Source organism: Nycticebus coucang, chromosome 9 (genome assembly GCF_027406575.1).
Source record: "Nycticebus coucang isolate mNycCou1 chromosome 9, mNycCou1.pri, whole genome shotgun sequence".
Lineage (NCBI taxonomy): Eukaryota > Metazoa > Chordata > Mammalia > Primates > Lorisidae > Nycticebus > Nycticebus coucang.
In genome coordinates, this window is record NC_069788.1 from 52,234,821 (window position 1) to 52,240,954 (window position 6,134).

A 6,134-nucleotide genomic window follows, 5' to 3' on the forward strand; every position below is an offset into this window, starting at 1 on the left:
AGCAGACATGTACAGAATATTTCATCCCAACAAAACTGAATACACATACTTCTCATCAGCCTATGGAACTTACTCCAAAATCGATCACATCTAGGCCACAAGTCTAACCTCAGTAAATTTCAAGGAGTAGAAATTATTCCATGCATCTTCTCAGACCACCATGGAATAAAACTTGAACTGAGTAACAACAGGAATCTGCATACTCATACAAAAACATGGAAGTTAAATAACCTTATGCTGAATGATAGCTGGGTCAGAGATGAGATTAAGAAAGAAATCGCCAATTTTTTGGAACAAAACCACAGTGAACACACAAACTATCAGAACCTCTGGGACACCGCAAAGGCAGTTCTAAGAGGGAAATTTATAGCACTGCAAGCCTTCCTCAAGAGAACGGAAAGAGAGGAAGTTAACAACTTAATGGGACATCTCAAGCAACTGGAAAAGGAAGAACATTCCAACCCGATACCCAGTAGAAGAAAAGAAATAACCAAAATTAGAGCAGAATTAAATGAAATTGAAAACAAAAGAATAATACAACAGATAAATCAAAAAGCTGTTTTTTCGAAAAGGTCAATAAAATAGATAAACCTTTGGCCAACCTAATCAGGAAAAAAAGAGTAAAATCTCTAATCTCATCAATCAGAAACAACAAAGATGAAATAACAACAGACTCCTCAGAAATACAAAAAATTCTTAATGAATATTACAAGAAACTGTATTCTCAGAAATATAAAAATATGAAGGAAATTGACCAATACTTGGAAGCACGTCACCTTCCAAGACTTAGCCAGAATCAAGTGGAAATGTTGAACAGGCCCATATCAAATTTGGAAATAGCATCAACCATACAAAACCTCCCAAAAAGTAAAGCCCAGGACCAGATGGTTTCACGGCAGAATTCTACCAAACTTTTAGAGAGGAATTAGTACCTATATTACTCAACCTGTTCCAAAAGGTAGAAAAAGAAGGAAGACTACCTTACACGTTCTATGAAGCAAATGTTACCCTGATCCCCAAACCAGAGAAAGACCCAACAAGAAAAGAAAATTATAGACCAATATCACTAATGAATATAGATGCAAAAATATTCAACAAGATACTAACAAACAGAATCCAGCAACACATCAAACAAATTATACATCATGACCAAGTCGGTTTTATCCCAGGGTCTCAAGGCTGGTTCAATATACGTAAATCTATAAATGTAATCCAGCACATAAACAAATTAAAAAACAAAGACTGTATGATTCTCTCAATTGATGCAGAAAAAGCTTTTGATAATATCCAGCAGCATCCCTTCATGATCAGAACACTTAAGAAAATCGGTATAGAAGGGACATTTCTTAAACTGATAGAGACCATCTGCAGCAAACCCACAGCCAATATCATATTGAATGGAGTTAAACTGGAATCATTTCCACTCAGATCAGGAACCAGACAAGGCTGCCCATTGTCTCCATTGCTTTTTAACATTGTAATGGAAGTTTTAGCCACTGCAATTAGGGAAGAAAAGGCGATCAAGGGTATCCATATAGAGTCAGAAGAGAGCAAACTTTTGCTCTTTGCAGATGATATGATAGTATATCTGGAAGACACTAGGGACTCTACTACAAAACTCTTAGCAGTGATCAAGGAATACAGCAGAGTCTTAGGTTACGAAATCAACATTCATAAATCGGTAGCCTGTATATACACCAACAATAGTCAATTTGAAAAAACAGTTAAGGACTCTATCCCATTCACAATAGTGCCAAAGAAGATGAAATATTTGGGGATTTATGTAACAAAGGACATGAAAGATCTCTATAAAGAGAACTATGAAACTAAGAAAAGAAATAGCTGAAAATATTAACAAATGGAAAAACATACCATGCTCATGCCTGGGAAGAATCAACATTGTTAAAATGTCCATACTACCCAAAGCAATATATAATTTCAATGGAATTCCTATTAAAGCTCCACTGTCATACTTTAAAGATCTTGAAAAAACAATACTTCGTTTTATATGGAATCAGAAAAAACCTCAAATAGCCAAGACATTACTCAGAAATAAAATCAAAGCAGGAGGAATTACGCTACCAGACCTCAGACTATACTACAAATCAATAGTGATCAAAACAGCATGGTATTGGCACAAAAACAGAGAAGTAGATGTCTGGAACAGAATAGAGAACCAAGAGATGAATCCAGCTACTTACCGTTATTTAATCTTTGACAAGCCAATTAAAAACATTCAGTGGGGAAAAGATTCCCTATTTAACAAATGGTGCTGAGTGAACTGGCTGTCAACCTATAGAAGACTGAAACTGGACCCACACCTTTCACCATTAACTAAGATAGACTCTCACTGGATCAAAGATTTAAACTTAAGACATGAAACTATAAAAATACTAGAGGAGAGTGCAGGGAAAACCCTTGAAGAAGTTGGTCTGGGCTAGTATTTCATGAGGAGGATCCCCTGGGCAATTGAAGCAGCTTCAAAACTACTCTACTGGGACTTGATCAAACTAAAAAGCTTCTGCACAGCCAAAAACATGGTAAGTAAAGCAAGCAAACAGCCCTCAGAATGGGAGAACATATTTGCAGTTTATGTCTCTGACAAAGGTTTAATAATCAGAATCCACAGAGAACTCAAACGCATTAGCAAGAATAGAACAAGGGATCCCATCGCAGGCTGGGCAAGGGATTTGAAGAGAAACTTCTCTGAAGAAGACAGGCACGCAGCCTTCAGACATATGAAAAAATGCTCATCATCTTTAATCATCAAAGAAATGCAAATCAAATCTACTTTGAGGTACCATCTAACTCCAGTGAGACTAGCCTATATCACAAAATCCCAAGACAAGAGATGTTGGCGCGGATGTGGAGAAAAGGGAACACTTTTGCACTGCTGGTGGGAATGCAAATTAATACATTCCTTTTGGAAAGAGATATGGAGAACACTTAGAGATCTAAAAATAGATCTGCCATTCAATCCTGTCATCCCTCTACTGGGCATATACCCAGAAGACCAAAAATCACATCATAACAAAGATATTTGTACGAGAATGTTTTTGCAGCCCAATTCATAATTGCTAAATCATGGAAGAAGCCCAAGTGCCCATCGATCCAGGAATGGATTAATAAATTGTGGTATATGTACACCATGGAATATTATGCAGCCTTATAGAAAGATGGAGACTTTACCTCTTTTATATTTACATGGATGGAGGTGGAACATATTCTTCTTAGTAAAGTATCTCAAGAATGGAAGAAAAAGTACCCAATGTACTCAGCCCTACTATGTAACTAATTTAGGGTTTTCACATGAAAGCTATAGCCCAGTTACAACCTAAGAATAGGGGGAAGGGGGAAAAGGAGGGGAGGGGGGGAGGTGGGTAGGGGGAAGGAGATTGGTGGGATGCACCAGCAGTGCATCTTACAAGGGTATATGTGAAATTTGGTAAACGGTCTGTGAAGCTTGTGAATGATGCCCCATGATTATATCAATGTACACAGCTATTTAATAAAAAAAATAATAATAATAAATAAAAACAATGTTGAGGGTTTTTTTTTATTTTTTTGTTGTTTCAGTTTGGGTGGGGCTGGGTTTGAACTCACCACCCTCAGTATATGGGGCTGGCACCCTACTCACTGAGCCACAGACACCACCCAATGTTGAGCATTTTTTTAATATACCCATTAGGCATTTGTAAGTAATCTTTTGAAAAATGTCTATTCAGATATTTTGCCCACTTTTTAAGGGGAATTTTTTTTTTTTTGCTATTGAGTTGTTTTGAGTTCTTTATACAATCTGGATAGTAGTCCCTTGTCAGATGAATAATTTGCAAATATTTTCTTGCACTCTGTTTTTTAGTTTATTGATTTTTTTTTTCTTGGATGGAAGCCTTTTAATTTAATGTAGTGTCATTTATCTAATTTTTGTTGTTGTTGCCTGTTCTTGTGCCTTGTTAGCCTAATTCGTAGTACATTTAGTTTTTAAGACTGCTTAGAAGCTGTGAAATTGATTTTGCCTTTTCGTAAAAGCATCTTTTCATTGATCCTCTATATTTTTTAGTCTCTGTTTCGTTTAGCTCGTCTCTGATCTTTATTCTTCTAATTCTGGGTTTGTTTCTTGCTTTTCTAGTTCTTTGAGATGCATTAAAGAACTACTGTTTTTCCTTTTCCTTTTTTTCCCCTTCACAGCCCTCATGCAGGAGGTACTTTTTTTTGTTGTTGTAGTATTTATTACAATAAACTTCTCTCTTAATGCTGTTTTGCTGTAGGTCGTAGGTTTTAGTATATTAAGTTTTCATTTTTATGTTTTAAGAAGTTTTACTGTTTCCTTCTTGATATTTTTAATGATCCCCTGATTATTCATTAGCACATTTAATTTCCATGTATTTGAACAGTTCCTGCAGGTTTTCTTTCTCTTTTTTTTTAATTTTGTTTTTCTTCTTTTCATGATTCATTCTCAAGTGAAACCATAGTTCCTCTTGTTATTGTTTTCTGGTTTTATTTGATTGTGAGCTGAGAAGATAATTTTTAAAAACTTGTTGAGATTGCTTTGTGAGTTATGTAATGAGTGTAATGAGTGTAATGAGTGTCTTTGTCTCCTTTTATATTTTTTTTTACTTAAGGTCTATTTTGTCTTAAATATAGCTACTACTACACACTTTCAGTTTCCATTTACATGGAATGTTTTTTCCACTTCTTCACTTTCAAACTATTCATTTTTTTCCCTATGATGTGAGTTTCTTATAGGCAGTGTGTAGTTGGGTCTTGTTTTTTAATTCATTCAGCCAGTCTATATCTTTTAATTGGAGGATTTAAACTATTTACATTTATTGATAAATGAGGATTTACTCCTGCCATTTGATTGTTTTCTAATTATTTTATATGCCCTTTGTTCCTTTATTTCTCTTTTATTTTTTGCTTTTATGTTTGGTTGTTTTTTGTAACCTTTGACTCCTTTCTCCTTTTCATTTTCATATCTGCTGTACCACTGAGTTTTATACTTCGATGTATTTTTGTGATGGTAGATGTAGTCCTTCTGTTTTCAGATATAGGATTCCCTTGAGCATTTCTTGTATATCTGATCTAATGATGATGAATTCCCCCAGTTTTTGCTTGTATGGAAAATATTTTTCCTTCATTTTTGAAGAATAACTTTGCTAGCAGGATTCCCCCCCGCCACCAGCAATTTGAATTTTTCATCTCATTCTTTCTTAGACTATAAGGTTTCTGCTGAGAAGTTCACTGTATGTGACTTGATGAATTTTTCCTGCTGTTTTAATAATTCCTTCTTTGTCTTTGATTTTTGATAGTTTGACGAAATGCCTTAGAAAAAGACATTTTTGGGTTGAATCTATTTGGCAATCTTTGAGTTTCCTGTTTGTTGATATCTATATCTGTTGCAAGACTTGGAAAATTTTCAGCTATTATGTCTTTTAAAGGCTTTCTATTTCTTAGCTCACCTTTCCTCTTTCTGTAATTCCCAAAATTTGAATATTAGGTTGCTTTATGGTGTCTCATATAAGATGTAGGCTTTCTTTTTTTTCTTTTTTGGTCTGACTGAATTATTTCAAAAGACTTGTCTTTGAGTTCGGAAATTCTTCTGTCTTCTTGATGTAGTCTATTTTTGAAGCTCTTAATTATATTTGTTAAATTTTATTCATTGAATTTTTTAGTTCCAGGGTTTCTGTTTGGTTCTTTTTTATGATGTCTCCTTAGTGGACTTCTCATTCAGATCATGAATTGTTTGCCTTATTTCTTTGTATTATTCATATGTATTTTCTTGTATTTCATTAGGCTTCCTTAATATCATTATTTTTTTCATGTATTTCATATATTTTGTTTTCATTGGTATCCATTGCTGGAGAATTATTGTGATTTTTTGGAGATGTCATATTTCCTTGCTTTTTTATGTTTCATGTGACTTTATGTTGATACCTGTGGATTTGGTGTAACACTGACTTCTTCCAATTTTATGGACTGGTTTTTCTGGTGGAGACTTTTTCCTATAAATGTGTCTATAGTGTTGGTTGGGTAGGGTGCTTCAATTATGTTTGGCTGCAGTAGTATAGTGTCTCTATGATTTCTTCAACTGTAATCTGCATCAGTAGTGTCTGTGACTTCCTCCTTGGCTTAGG